This window comes from Channa argus, unplaced genomic scaffold, assembly GCF_033026475.1.
Source record: "Channa argus isolate prfri unplaced genomic scaffold, Channa argus male v1.0 Contig148, whole genome shotgun sequence".
In the NCBI taxonomy this organism is placed as follows: Eukaryota; Metazoa; Chordata; class Actinopteri; order Anabantiformes; family Channidae; genus Channa; species Channa argus.
In genome coordinates this window covers 1-13,471 of record NW_027125367.1, presented here as the reverse complement: position 1 = coordinate 13,471, position 13,471 = coordinate 1, and the positions used below count along the sequence as shown (strand labels likewise).

Genomic DNA, 13,471 nt, shown 5'->3' with positions numbered 1-13,471 from the left:
CACAGAAATCGGCGACTTTGACGAGCTACTTCAGAGCGTAGCTTCCCAGCAAGAAGAATACCACGGTCGTGGAAGTTTACTCCTCAGGGGTTTTGGGATGAAAGGATCTTTATCGAACTTTGTAGTACTAAAACCAAAAGTGTTGCCTTTCTAATTGTTAGAGCTGAGACAACCCCTTTTACAAGGCAATCCACCCAGACTGACTGTGCACAGGATAATGGATAGCAAAAGGGTTTCAGCCTGATTTCGAACGAGGGACCTTTATGCATGTTAGGCCAAGGTGATATCCACTACACTACAGAATTTAGCCACGTAGGGTATTACTTTCAGAGGGTAGCATCTAACCACAAAGCGACACATTATCGTGCAAGGTCGACTCTAAGGGGCTTTCCAAAATCCTAGTGCACAATAGGTACTTTCTCAGCTTAATGGGGACCATGCTCTTATGTGGAGGCTGATCGGTCCAATGCTAAGCCAGTGTAGCGTGGAGAGGGGATTGAAGCTGTGGTAATTGACATCCTAGGGCTGCTTCTTCAGTGCAGCTGTTTTTCATGGGAGAAACAAAGGCTGTTTAGAAATTGGTTCTTAACAATCTTCTGTAGTCTCGCAAAACCCTTTTTGATTTCTTTGACCAATTTGCACATGCTGTTTGCCATATCGCGTCCAACAAGAAGAGGGCGCGCAATTGTAGTCAACAGATACTCAAAACTGAAATTGAATAACGACCATTGCAACTTTAGCCAGTAATCGTCCGCTCTGTCAAAGACACAGCCTTTTTTCGGCGACTACTCTGGAGTGACTGCAAAAGATCTAACAGGCAAAAGTAGGCTTTCACATTCAGGCCCGTAGGTAACGTTCCTTTTCAAATGCAGATTGACGGAGAACGTAGGAAAGTAATTTGACAATTGATTCATTTTTGTCCAACCTTGAGCGAGTAAAAGTAATGGCATCAGAACGGCGTAACTACACCAGGGGCATGGCCGGGGGCAGTGCTGTTCCAGTCCTCGTTAGTATAGTGGACAGTATCTCCGCCTGTTGTAATTGACATCCTAGGGCTGCTGCTGCAAGTGCAGCTATTTTTCATGGGAGAAAGTCTCTATTTCGATTAATAGTATGTGGTGGCTTTGTCCAAAGTGAGGCTGTTTAGAAATTGGTTCTTAACTTTCTTCTGTAGTCTCGCATAACCCTTTTCAATTTCTTTGACCAATTTGCACTTGCTGCTTGCCCTTTTCGATTTCTTTGACCAATTTGCACATGCTGTTTGCCATATCGCGTGCACCAAGAAGAGGGCATGCAATTGCAGGAAAGGAACTCCTCAACAGGTACTCAAAACTGAAATTGAACGACGACAATTGCAACTTTAGCCAGTAATGGTCCGCTCAGTCAAAGGCACACAGCCTTTGTCCAGCGACTACTCTCGCGAGACTGCAAACGAGCAGTGCTTTTCCAGTCCTCGTTAGTATAGTGGACAGTATCTCCGCCTGTCACGTGGAAGACCGGGGTTCGATTCCCCGACGGGGAGAGTCTTTTTGCCTTTGTCCCGGACAGTTGAAATTTCCCGCAATACGTCTTTGGCTTGGTTGAGGAGGCTTGCATTTGCAAATGATGGCCAGAAGAAGTCATCGGTTGTTGTGCCGAAATAGCTCAGTTGGGAGAGCGTTAGACTGAAGATCTGAAGGTCCCTGGTTCGATCCCGGGTTTCGGCATTACACCACCTCTGTCCGGCTTACGATGCCAAGAGGCCCCTAAACTTTTGTTTTTGTACTTAAGACGGTTCGGAAGGTAGTCTCTATGTGTGCCATTCTGTGATTTCAGGTTGTTTTACGGAGCAAGCATGTGTAAGAACTTAGTCAACCCACTGACACAGCTTGAGTGTGAATGTCATCTTAAAATAACAACAATTGTGTTTCTGCCTGGTTTCAGGCCAGGGACCTTTCACGTGTGAGGCGAACTTGATAACCGCTACACCACAGATACCGGCGACTTTGACGGGCTACTTCAGAGCGTAGGCAAAAGCAGGCTTTCACATTCAGGCCCGTAGGTAACGTTCCTTTTCAATTGCAGATTGCCGGAGAACGTAGGGGCGTAATTTGACAAGTGATGCATTTTTATCCAACCTTGTGCGAGTAAAACTAATGGCATCAGAACGGCGTAACTACACCAGGGGCATGGCCGGGGCCAGTGCTGTTCCAGTCCTAGTTAGTATAGTGGACAGGATCTCCGCCTGTTGTAATTGACATCCTAGGGCTGCTGCTGCAAGTGCAGCTATTTTTCATTGGAGAAAGTCTCTATTTCGATTAATAGTATGTGGTGGCTTTGTCCAAACTGAGGCTGTTTAGAAATTGGTTCTTAACTTTCTTCTGTAGTCTCGCATAACCCTTTTCAATTTCTTTGACCAATTTGCACATGCTGTTTGCCATATCGCGTGCACCAAGAAGAGGGCATGCAATTGCAGGAAAGGAACTCCTCAACAGGTAACTCAAAACTGAAATTGAACGACGACGACCATTAGTCAACCGACTGACACAGCTTGAGTGTTAATGTCATCTTTAAATAACAACAATTGTGTTTCTGCCTGGTTTCAGGCCAGGGACCTTTCACGTGTGAGGCGAACTTGATAACCGCTACACCACAGAAATCGGCGACTTTGACGAGCTACTTCAGAGCGTAGCTTCCCAGCAAGAAGAATACCACGGTCGTGGAAGTTTACTCCTCAGGGGTTTTGGGATGAAAGGATCTTTATCGAACTTTGTAGTACTAAAACCAAAAGTGTTGCCTTTCTAATTGTTAGAGCTGAGACAACCCCTTTTACAAGGCAATCCACCCAGACTGACTGTGCACAGGATAATGGATAGCAAAAGGGTTTCTGCCTGATTTCGAACGAGGGACCTTTATGCATGTTAGGCCAAGGTGATATCCACTACACTACAGAATTTAGCCACGTAGGGTATTACTTTCAGAGGGTAGCATCTAACCACAAAGCGACACATTATCGTGCAAGGTCGACTCTAAGGGGCTTTCCAAAATCCTAGTGCACAATAGGTACTTTCTCAGCTTAATGGGGACCATGCTCATATGTGGAGGCTGATCGGTCCAATGCTAAGCCAGTGTAGCGTGGAGAGGGGATTGAAGCTGTGGTAATTGACATCCTAGGGCTGCTTCTTCAGTGCAGCTGTTTTTCATGGGAGAAACAAAGGCTGTTTAGAAATTGGTTCTTAACAATCTTCTGTAGTCTCGCAAAACCCTTTTTGATTTCTTTGACCAATTTGCACATGCTGTTTGCCATATCGCGTCCAACAAGAAGAGGGCGCGCAATTGTAGTCAACAGATACTCAAAACTGAAATTGAATAACGACCATTGCAACTTTAGCCAGTAATCGTCCGCTCTGTCAAAGACACAGCCTTTTTTCGGCGACTACTCTGGAGTGACTGCAAAAGATCTAACAGGCAAAAGTAGGCTTTCACATTCAGGCCCGTAGGTAACGTTCCTTTTCAAATGCAGATTGACGGAGAACGTAGGAAAGTAATTTGACAATTGATTCATTTTTGTCCAACCTTGAGCGAGTAAAAGTAATGGCATCAGAACGGCGTAACTACACCAGGGGCATGGCCGGGGGCAGTGCTGTTCCAGTCCTCGTTAGTATAGTGGACAGTATCTCCGCCTGTTGTAATTGACATCCTAGGGCTGCTGCTGCAAGTGCAGCTATTTTTCATGGGAGAAAGTCTCTATTTCGATTAATAGTATGTGGTGGCTTTGTCCAAAGTGAGGCTGTTTAGAAATTGGTTCTTAACTTTCTTCTGTAGTCTCGCATAACCCTTTTCAATTTCTTTGACCAATTTGCACTTGCTGCTTGCCCTTTTCGATTTCTTTGACCAATTTGCACATGCTGTTTGCCATATCGCGTGCACCAAGAAGAGGGCATGCAATTGCAGGAAAGGAACTCCTCAACAGGTACTCAAAACTGAAATTGAACGACGACAATTGCAACTTTAGCCAGTAATGGTCCGCTCAGTCAAAGGCACACAGCCTTTGTCCAGCGACTACTCTCGCGAGACTGCAAACGAGCAGTGCTTTTCCAGTCCTCGTTAGTATAGTGGACAGTATCTCCGCCTGTCACGTGGAAGACCGGGGTTCGATTCCCCGACGGGGAGAGTCTTTTTGCCTTTGTCCCGGACAGTTGAAATTTCCCGCAATACGTCTTTGGCTTGGTTGAGGAGGCTTGCATTTGCAAATGATGGCCAGAAGAAGTCATCGGTTGTTGTGCCGAAATAGCTCAGTTGGGAGAGCGTTAGACTGAAGATCTGAAGGTCCCTGGTTCGATCCCGGGTTTCGGCATTACACCACCTCTGTCCGGCTTACGATGCCAAGAGGCCCCTAAACTTTTGTTTTTGTACTTAAGACGGTTCGGAAGGTAGTTTCTATGTGTGCCATTCTGTGATTTCAGGTTGTTTTACGGAGCAAGCATGTGTAAGAACTTAGTCAACCCACTGACACAGCTTGAGTGTGAATGTCATCTTAAAATAACAACAATTGTGTTTCTGCCTGGTTTCAGGCCAGGGACCTTTCACGTGTGAGGCGAACTTGATAACCGCTACACCACAGATACCGGCGACTTTGACGGGCTACTTCAGAGCGTAGGCAAAAGCAGGCTTTCACATTCAGGCCCGTAGGTAACGTTCCTTTTCAATTGCAGATTGCCGGAGAACGTAGGGGCGTAATTTGACAAGTGATGCATTTTTATCCAACCTTGTGCGAGTAAAACTAATGGCATCAGAACGGCGTAACTACACCAGGGGCATGGCCGGGGCCAGTGCTGTTCCAGTCCTCGTTAGTATAGTGGACAGGATCTCCGCCTGTTGTAATTGACATCCTAGGGCTGCTGCTGCAAGTGCAGCTATTTTTCATTGGAGAAAGTCTCTATTTCGATTAATAGTATGTGGTGGCTTTGTCCAAACTGAGGCTGTTTAGAAATTGGTTCTTAACTTTCTTCTGTAGTCTCGCATAACCCTTTTCAATTTCTTTGACCAATTTGCACATGCTGTTTGCCATATCGCGTGCACCAAGAAGAGGGCATGCAATTGCAGGAAAGGAACTCCTCAACAGGTAACTCAAAACTGAAATTGAACGACGACGACCATTAGTCAACCCACTGACACAGCTTGAGTGTTAATGTCATCTTTAAATAACAACAATTGTGTTTCTGCCTGGTTTCAGGCCAGGGACCTTTCACGTGTGAGGCGAACTTGATAACCGCTACACCACAGAAATCGGCGACTTTGACGAGCTACTTCAGAGCGTAGCTTCCCAGCAAGAAGAATACCACGGTCGTGGAAGTTTACTCCTCAGGGGTTTTGGGATGAAAGGATCTTTATCGAACTTTGTAGTACTAAAACCAAAAGTGTTGCCTTTCTAATTGTTAGAGCTGAGACAACCCCTTTTACAAGGCAATCCACCCAGACTGACTGTGCACAGGATAATGGATAGCAAAAGGGTTTCTGCCTGATTTCGAACGAGGGACCTTTATGCATGTTAGGCCAAGGTGATATCCACTACACTACAGAATTTAGCCACGTAGGGTATTACTTTCAGAGGGTAGCATCTAACCACAAAGCGACACATTATCGTGCAAGGTCGACTCTAAGGGGCTTTCCAAAATCCTAGTGCACAATAGGTACTTTCTCAGCTTAATGGGGACCATGCTCTTATGTGGAGGCTGATCGGTCCAATGCTAAGCCAGTGTAGCGTGGAGAGGGGATTGAAGCTGTGGTAATTGACATCCTAGGGCTGCTTCTTCAGTGCAGCTGTTTTTCATGGGAGAAACAAAGGCTGTTTAGAAATTGGTTCTTAACAATCTTCTGTAGTCTCGCAAAACCCTTTTTGATTTCTTTGACCAATTTGCACATGCTGTTTGCCATATCGCGTCCAACAAGAAGAGGGCGCGCAATTGTAGTCAACAGATACTCAAAACTGAAATTGAATAACGACCATTGCAACTTTAGCCAGTAATCGTCCGCTCTGTCAAAGACACAGCCTTTTTTCGGCGACTACTCTGGAGTGACTGCAAAAGATCTAACAGGCAAAAGTAGGCTTTCACATTCAGGCCCGTAGGTAACGTTCCTTTTCAAATGCAGATTGACGGAGAACGTAGGAAAGTAATTTGACAATTGATTCATTTTTGTCCAACCTTGAGCGAGTAAAAGTAATGGCATCAGAACGGCGTAACTACACCAGGGGCATGGCCGGGGGCAGTGCTGTTCCAGTCCTCGTTAGTATAGTGGACAGTATCTCCGCCTGTTGTAATTGACATCCTAGGGCTGCTGCTGCAAGTGCAGCTATTTTTCATGGGAGAAAGTCTCTATTTCGATTAATAGTATGTGGTGGCTTTGTCCAAAGTGAGGCTGTTTAGAAATTGGTTCTTAACTTTCTTCTGTAGTCTCGCATAACCCTTTTCAATTTCTTTGACCAATTTGCACTTGCTGCTTGCCCTTTTCGATTTCTTTGACCAATTTGCACATGCTGTTTGCCATATCGCGTGCACCAAGAAGAGGGCATGCAATTGCAGGAAAGGAACTCCTCAACAGGTACTCAAAACTGAAATTGAACGACGACAATTGCAACTTTAGCCAGTAATGGTCCGCTCAGTCAAAGGCACACAGCCTTTGTCCAGCGACTACTCTCGCGAGACTGCAAACGAGCAGTGCTTTTCCAGTCCTCGTTAGTATAGTGGACAGTATCTCCGCCTGTCACGTGGAAGACCGGGGTTCGATTCCCCGACGGGGAGAGTCTTTTTGCCTTTGTCCCGGACAGTTGAAATTTCCCGCAATACGTCTTTGGCTTGGTTGAGGAGGCTTGCATTTGCAAATGATGGCCAGAAGAAGTCATCGGTTGTTGTGCCGAAATAGCTCAGTTGGGAGAGCGTTAGACTGAAGATCTGAAGGTCCCTGGTTCGATCCCGGGTTTCGGCATTACACCACCTCTGTCCGGCTTACGATGCCAAGAGGCCCCTAAACTTTTGTTTTTGTACTTAAGACGGTTCGGAAGGTAGTTTCTATGTGTGCCATTCTGTGATTTCAGGTTGTTTTACGGAGCAAGCATGTGTAAGAACTTAGTCAACCCACTGACACAGCTTGAGTGTGAATGTCATCTTAAAATAACAACAATTGTGTTTCTGCCTGGTTTCAGGCCAGGGACCTTTCACGTGTGAGGCGAACTTGATAACCGCTACACCACAGATACCGGCGACTTTGACGGGCTACTTCAGAGCGTAGGCAAAAGCAGGCTTTCACATTCAGGCCCGTAGGTAACGTTCCTTTTCAATTGCAGATTGCCGGAGAACGTAGGGGCGTAATTTGACAAGTGATGCATTTTTATCCAACCTTGTGCGAGTAAAACTAATGGCATCAGAACGGCGTAACTACACCAGGGGCATGGCCGGGGCCAGTGCTGTTCCAGTCCTCGTTAGTATAGTGGACAGGATCTCCGCCTGTTGTAATTGACATCCTAGGGCTGCTGCTGCAAGTGCAGCTATTTTTCATTGGAGAAAGTCTCTATTTCGATTAATAGTATGTGGTGGCTTTGTCCAAACTGAGGCTGTTTAGAAATTGGTTCTTAACTTTCTTCTGTAGTCTCGCATAACCCTTTTCAATTTCTTTGACCAATTTGCACATGCTGTTTGCCATATCGCGTGCACCAAGAAGAGGGCATGCAATTGCAGGAAAGGAACTCCTCAACAGGTAACTCAAAACTGAAATTGAACGACGACGACCATTAGTCAACCCACTGACACAGCTTGAGTGTTAATGTCATCTTTAAATAACAACAATTGTGTTTCTGCCTGGTTTCAGGCCAGGGACCTTTCACGTGTGAGGCGAACTTGATAACCGCTACACCACAGAAATCGGCGACTTTGACGAGCTACTTCAGAGCGTAGCTTCCCAGCAAGAAGAATACCACGGTCGTGGAAGTTTACTCCTCAGGGGTTTTGGGATGAAAGGATCTTTATCGAACTTTGTAGTACTAAAACCAAAAGTGTTGCCTTTCTAATTGTTAGAGCTGAGACAACCCCTTTTACAAGGCAATCCACCCAGACTGACTGTGCACAGGATAATGGATAGCAAAAGGGTTTCTGCCTGATTTCGAACGAGGGACCTTTATGCATGTTAGGCCAAGGTGATATCCACTACACTACAGAATTTAGCCACGTAGGGTATTACTTTCAGAGGGTAGCATCTAACCACAAAGCGACACATTATCGTGCAAGGTCGACTCTAAGGGGCTTTCCAAAATCCTAGTGCACAATAGGTACTTTCTCAGCTTAATGGGGACCATGCTCTTATGTGGAGGCTGATCGGTCCAATGCTAAGCCAGTGTAGCGTGGAGAGGGGATTGAAGCTGTGGTAATTGACATCCTAGGGCTGCTTCTTCAGTGCAGCTGTTTTTCATGGGAGAAACAAAGGCTGTTTAGAAATTGGTTCTTAACAATCTTCTGTAGTCTCGCAAAACCCTTTTTGATTTCTTTGACCAATTTGCACATGCTGTTTGCCATATCGCGTCCAACAAGAAGAGGGCGCGCAATTGTAGTCAACAGATACTCAAAACTGAAATTGAATAACGACCATTGCAACTTTAGCCAGTAATCGTCCGCTCTGTCAAAGACACAGCCTTTTTTCGGCGACTACTCTGGAGTGACTGCAAAAGATCTAACAGGCAAAAGTAGGCTTTCACATTCAGGCCCGTAGGTAACGTTCCTTTTCAAATGCAGATTGACGGAGAACGTAGGAAAGTAATTTGACAATTGATTCATTTTTGTCCAACCTTGAGCGAGTAAAAGTAATGGCATCAGAACGGCGTAACTACACCAGGGGCATGGCCGGGGGCAGTGCTGTTCCAGTCCTCGTTAGTATAGTGGACAGTATCTCCGCCTGTTGTAATTGACATCCTAGGGCTGCTGCTGCAAGTGCAGCTATTTTTCATGGGAGAAAGTCTCTATTTCGATTAATAGTATGTGGTGGCTTTGTCCAAAGTGAGGCTGTTTAGAAATTGGTTCTTAACTTTCTTCTGTAGTCTCGCATAACCCTTTTCAATTTCTTTGACCAATTTGCACTTGCTGCTTGCCCTTTTCGATTTCTTTGACCAATTTGCACATGCTGTTTGCCATATCGCGTGCACCAAGAAGAGGGCATGCAATTGCAGGAAAGGAACTCCTCAACAGGTACTCAAAACTGAAATTGAACGACGACAATTGCAACTTTAGCCAGTAATGGTCCGCTCAGTCAAAGGCACACAGCCTTTGTCCAGCGACTACTCTCGCGAGACTGCAAACGAGCAGTGCTTTTCCAGTCCTCGTTAGTATAGTGGACAGTATCTCCGCCTGTCACGTGGAAGACCGGGGTTCGATTCCCCGACGGGGAGAGTCTTTTTGCCTTTGTCCCGGACAGTTGAAATTTCCCGCAATACGTCTTTGGCTTGGTTGAGGAGGCTTGCATTTGCAAATGATGGCCAGAAGAAGTCATCGGTTGTTGTGCCGAAATAGCTCAGTTGGGAGAGCGTTAGACTGAAGATCTGAAGGTCCCTGGTTCGATCCCGGGTTTCGGCATTACACCACCTCTGTCCGGCTTACGATGCCAAGAGGCCCCTAAACTTTTGTTTTTGTACTTAAGACGGTTCGGAAGGTAGTCTCTATGTGTGCCATTCTGTGATTTCAGGTTGTTTTACGGAGCAAGCATGTGTAAGAACTTAGTCAACCCACTGACACAGCTTGAGTGTGAATGTCATCTTAAAATAACAACAATTGTGTTTCTGCCTGGTTTCAGGCCAGGGACCTTTCACGTGTGAGGCGAACTTGATAACCGCTACACCACAGATACCGGCGACTTTGACGGGCTACTTCAGAGCGTAGGCAAAAGCAGGCTTTCACATTCAGGCCCGTAGGTAACGTTCCTTTTCAATTGCAGATTGCCGGAGAACGTAGGGGCGTAATTTGACAAGTGATGCATTTTTATCCAACCTTGTGCGAGTAAAACTAATGGCATCAGAACGGCGTAACTACACCAGGGGCATGGCCGGGGCCAGTGCTGTTCCAGTCCTCGTTAGTATAGTGGACAGGATCTCCGCCTGTTGTAATTGACATCCTAGGGCTGCTGCTGCAAGTGCAGCTATTTTTCATGGGAGAAAGTCTCTATTTCGATTAATAGTATGTGGTGGCTTTGTCCAAACTGAGGCTGTTTAGAAATTGGTTCTTAACTTTCTTCTGTAGTCTCGCATAACCCTTTTCAATTTCTTTGACCAATTTGCACATGCTGTTTGCCATATCGCGTGCACCAAGAAGAGGGCATGCAATTGCAGGAAAGGAACTCCTCAACAGGTAACTCAAAACTGAAATTGAACGACGACGACCATTAGTCAACCCACTGACACAGCTTGAGTGTTAATGTCATCTTTAAATAACAACAATTGTGTTTCTGCCTGGTTTCAGGCCAGGGACCTTTCACGTGTGAGGCGAACTTGATAACCGCTACACCACAGAAATCGGCGACTTTGACGAGCTACTTCAGAGCGTAGCTTCCCAGCAAGAAGAATACCACGGTCGTGGAAGTTTACTCCTCAGGGGTTTTGGGATGAAAGGATCTTTATCGAACTTTGTAGTACTAAAACCAAAAGTGTTGCCTTTCTAATTGTTAGAGCTGAGACAACCCCTTTTACAAGGCAATCCACCCAGACTGACTGTGCACAGGATAATGGATAGCAAAAGGGTTTCTGCCTGATTTCGAACGAGGGACCTTTATGCATGTTAGGCCAAGGTGATATCCACTACACTACAGAATTTAGCCACGTAGGGTATTACTTTCAGAGGGTAGCATCTAACCACAAAGCGACACATTATCGTGCAAGGTCGACTCTAAGGGGCTTTCCAAAATCCTAGTGCACAATAGGTACTTTCTCAGCTTAATGGGGACCATGCTCATATGTGGAGGCTGATCGGTCCAATGCTAAGCCAGTGTAGCGTGGAGAGGGGATTGAAGCTGTGGTAATTGACATCCTAGGGCTGCTTCTTCAGTGCAGCTGTTTTTCATGGGAGAAACAAAGGCTGTTTAGAAATTGGTTCTTAACAATCTTCTGTAGTCTCGCAAAACCCTTTTTGATTTCTTTGACCAATTTGCACATGCTGTTTGCCATATCGCGTCCAACAAGAAGAGGGCGCGCAATTGTAGTCAACAGATACTCAAAACTGAAATTGAATAACGACCATTGCAACTTTAGCCAGTAATCGTCCGCTCTGTCAAAGACACAGCCTTTTTTCGGCGACTACTCTGGAGTGACTGCAAAAGATCTAACAGGCAAAAGTAGGCTTTCACATTCAGGCCCGTAGGTAACGTTCCTTTTCAAATGCAGATTGACGGAGAACGTAGGAAAGTAATTTGACAATTGATTCATTTTTGTCCAACCTTGAGCGAGTAAAAGTAATGGCATCAGAACGGCGTAACTACACCAGGGGCATGGCCGGGGGCAGTGCTGTTCCAGTCCTCGTTAGTATAGTGGACAGTATCTCCGCCTGTTGTAATTGACATCCTAGGGCTGCTGCTGCAAGTGCAGCTATTTTTCATGGGAGAAAGTCTCTATTTCGATTAATAGTATGTGGTGGCTTTGTCCAAAGTGAGGCTGTTTAGAAATTGGTTCTTAACTTTCTTCTGTAGTCTCGCATAACCCTTTTCAATTTCTTTGACCAATTTGCACTTGCTGCTTGCCCTTTTCGATTTCTTTGACCAATTTGCACATGCTGTTTGCCATATCGCGTGCACCAAGAAGAGGGCATGCAATTGCAGGAAAGGAACTCCTCAACAGGTACTCAAAACTGAAATTGAACGACGACAATTGCAACTTTAGCCAGTAATGGTCCGCTCAGTCAAAGGCACACAGCCTTTGTCCAGCGACTACTCTCGCGAGACTGCAAACGAGCAGTGCTTTTCCAGTCCTCGTTAGTATAGTGGACAGTATCTCCGCCTGTCACGTGGAAGACCGGGGTTCGATTCCACGTCGGGGAGAGTCTTTTTGCCTTTGTCCCGGACAGTTGAAATTTCCCGCAATACGTCTTTGGCTTGGTTGAGGAGGCTTGCATTTGCAAATGATGGCCAGAAGAAGTCATCGGTTGTTGTGCCGAAATAGCTCAGTTGGGAGAGCGTTAGACTGAAGATCTGAAGGTCCCTGGTTCGATCCCGGGTTTCGGCATTACACCACCTCTGTCCGGCTTACGATGCCAAGAGGCCCCTAAACTTTTGTTTTTGTACTTAAGACGGTTTGGAAGGTAGTCTCTATGTGTGCCATTCTGTGATTTCAGGTTGTTTTACGGAGCAAGCATGTGTAAGAACTTAGTCAACCCACTGACACAGCTTGAGTGTGAATGTCATCTTAAAATAACAACAATTGTGTTTCTGCCTGGTTTCAGGCCAGGGACCTTTCACGTGTGAGGCGAACTTGATAACCGCTACACCACAGATACCGGCGACTTTGACGGGCTACTTCAGAGCGTAGGCAAAAGCAGGCTTTCACATTCAGGCCCGTAGGTAACGTTCCTTTTCAATTGCAGATTGCCGGAGAACGTAGGGGCGTAATTTGACAAGTGATGCATTTTTATCCAACCTTGTGCGAGTAAAACTAATGGCATCAGAACGGCGTAACTACACCAGGGGCATGGCCGGGGCCAGTGCTGTTCCAGTCCTCGTTAGTATAGTGGACAGGATCTCCGCCTGTTGTAATTGACATCCTAGGGCTGCTGCTGCAAGTGCAGCTATTTTTCATTGGAGAAAGTCTCTATTTCGATTAATAGTATGTGGTGGCTTTGTCCAAACTGAGGCTGTTTAGAAATTGGTTCTTAACTTTCTTCTGTAGTCTCGCATAACCCTTTTCAATTTCTTTGACCAATTTGCACATGCTGTTTGCCATATCGCGTGCACCAAGAAGAGGGCATGCAATTGCAGGAAAGGAACTCCTCAACAGGTAACTCAAAACTGAAATTGAACGACGACGACCATTAGTCAACCCACTGACACAGCTTGAGTGTTAATGTCATCTTTAAATAACAACAATTGTGTTTCTGCCTGGTTTCAGGCCAGGGACCTTTCACGTGTGAGGCGAACTTGATAACCGCTACACCACAGAAATCGGCGACTTTGACGAGCTACTTCAGAGCGTAGGCAAAAGCATGCTTTCACATTCAGGCCCGTAGGTAACGTTCCTTTTCAATTGCAGATTGCCGGAGAACGTAGGGGCGTAATTTGACAAGTGATGCATTTTTATCCAACCTTGTGCGAGTAAAACTAATGGCATCAGAACGGCGTAACTACACCAGGGGCATGGCCGGGGCCAGTGCTGTTCCAGTCCTCGTTAGTATAGTGGACAGGATCTCCGCCTGTTGTAATTGACATCCTAGGGCTGCTGCTGCAAGTGCAGCTATTTTTCATTGGAGAAAGTCTC

The 13,471-nt window shown here is 45.9% G+C and overlaps 5 non-coding genes across 5 annotated transcripts; all 5 read left to right on the top strand.

Annotated features, from left to right (window-relative positions):
- Positions 1 to 1,633: 1,633 nt before the first annotated feature.
- Positions 1,634 to 1,706, top strand: trnaf-gaa (transfer RNA phenylalanine (anticodon GAA)). The gene has a single exon. It is a non-coding gene; the product is annotated as a tRNA-Phe (tRNA).
- A 2,557-nt stretch (positions 1,707 to 4,263) lies between these two features.
- On the top strand, positions 4,264 to 4,336 carry trnaf-gaa (transfer RNA phenylalanine (anticodon GAA)). Its single transcript has one exon. It is a non-coding gene; the product is annotated as a tRNA-Phe (tRNA).
- Positions 4,337 to 6,893: 2,557 nt separating this feature from the next.
- trnaf-gaa (transfer RNA phenylalanine (anticodon GAA)) lies at positions 6,894 to 6,966 on the top strand. Its single transcript has one exon. It is a non-coding gene; the product is annotated as a tRNA-Phe (tRNA).
- A 2,557-nt stretch (positions 6,967 to 9,523) lies between these two features.
- trnaf-gaa (transfer RNA phenylalanine (anticodon GAA)) lies at positions 9,524 to 9,596 on the top strand. Its single transcript has one exon. It is a non-coding gene; the product is annotated as a tRNA-Phe (tRNA).
- Positions 9,597 to 12,153: 2,557 nt separating this feature from the next.
- trnaf-gaa (transfer RNA phenylalanine (anticodon GAA)) lies at positions 12,154 to 12,226 on the top strand. The gene has a single exon. It is a non-coding gene; the product is annotated as a tRNA-Phe (tRNA).
- Positions 12,227 to 13,471: the final 1,245 nt, after the last annotated feature.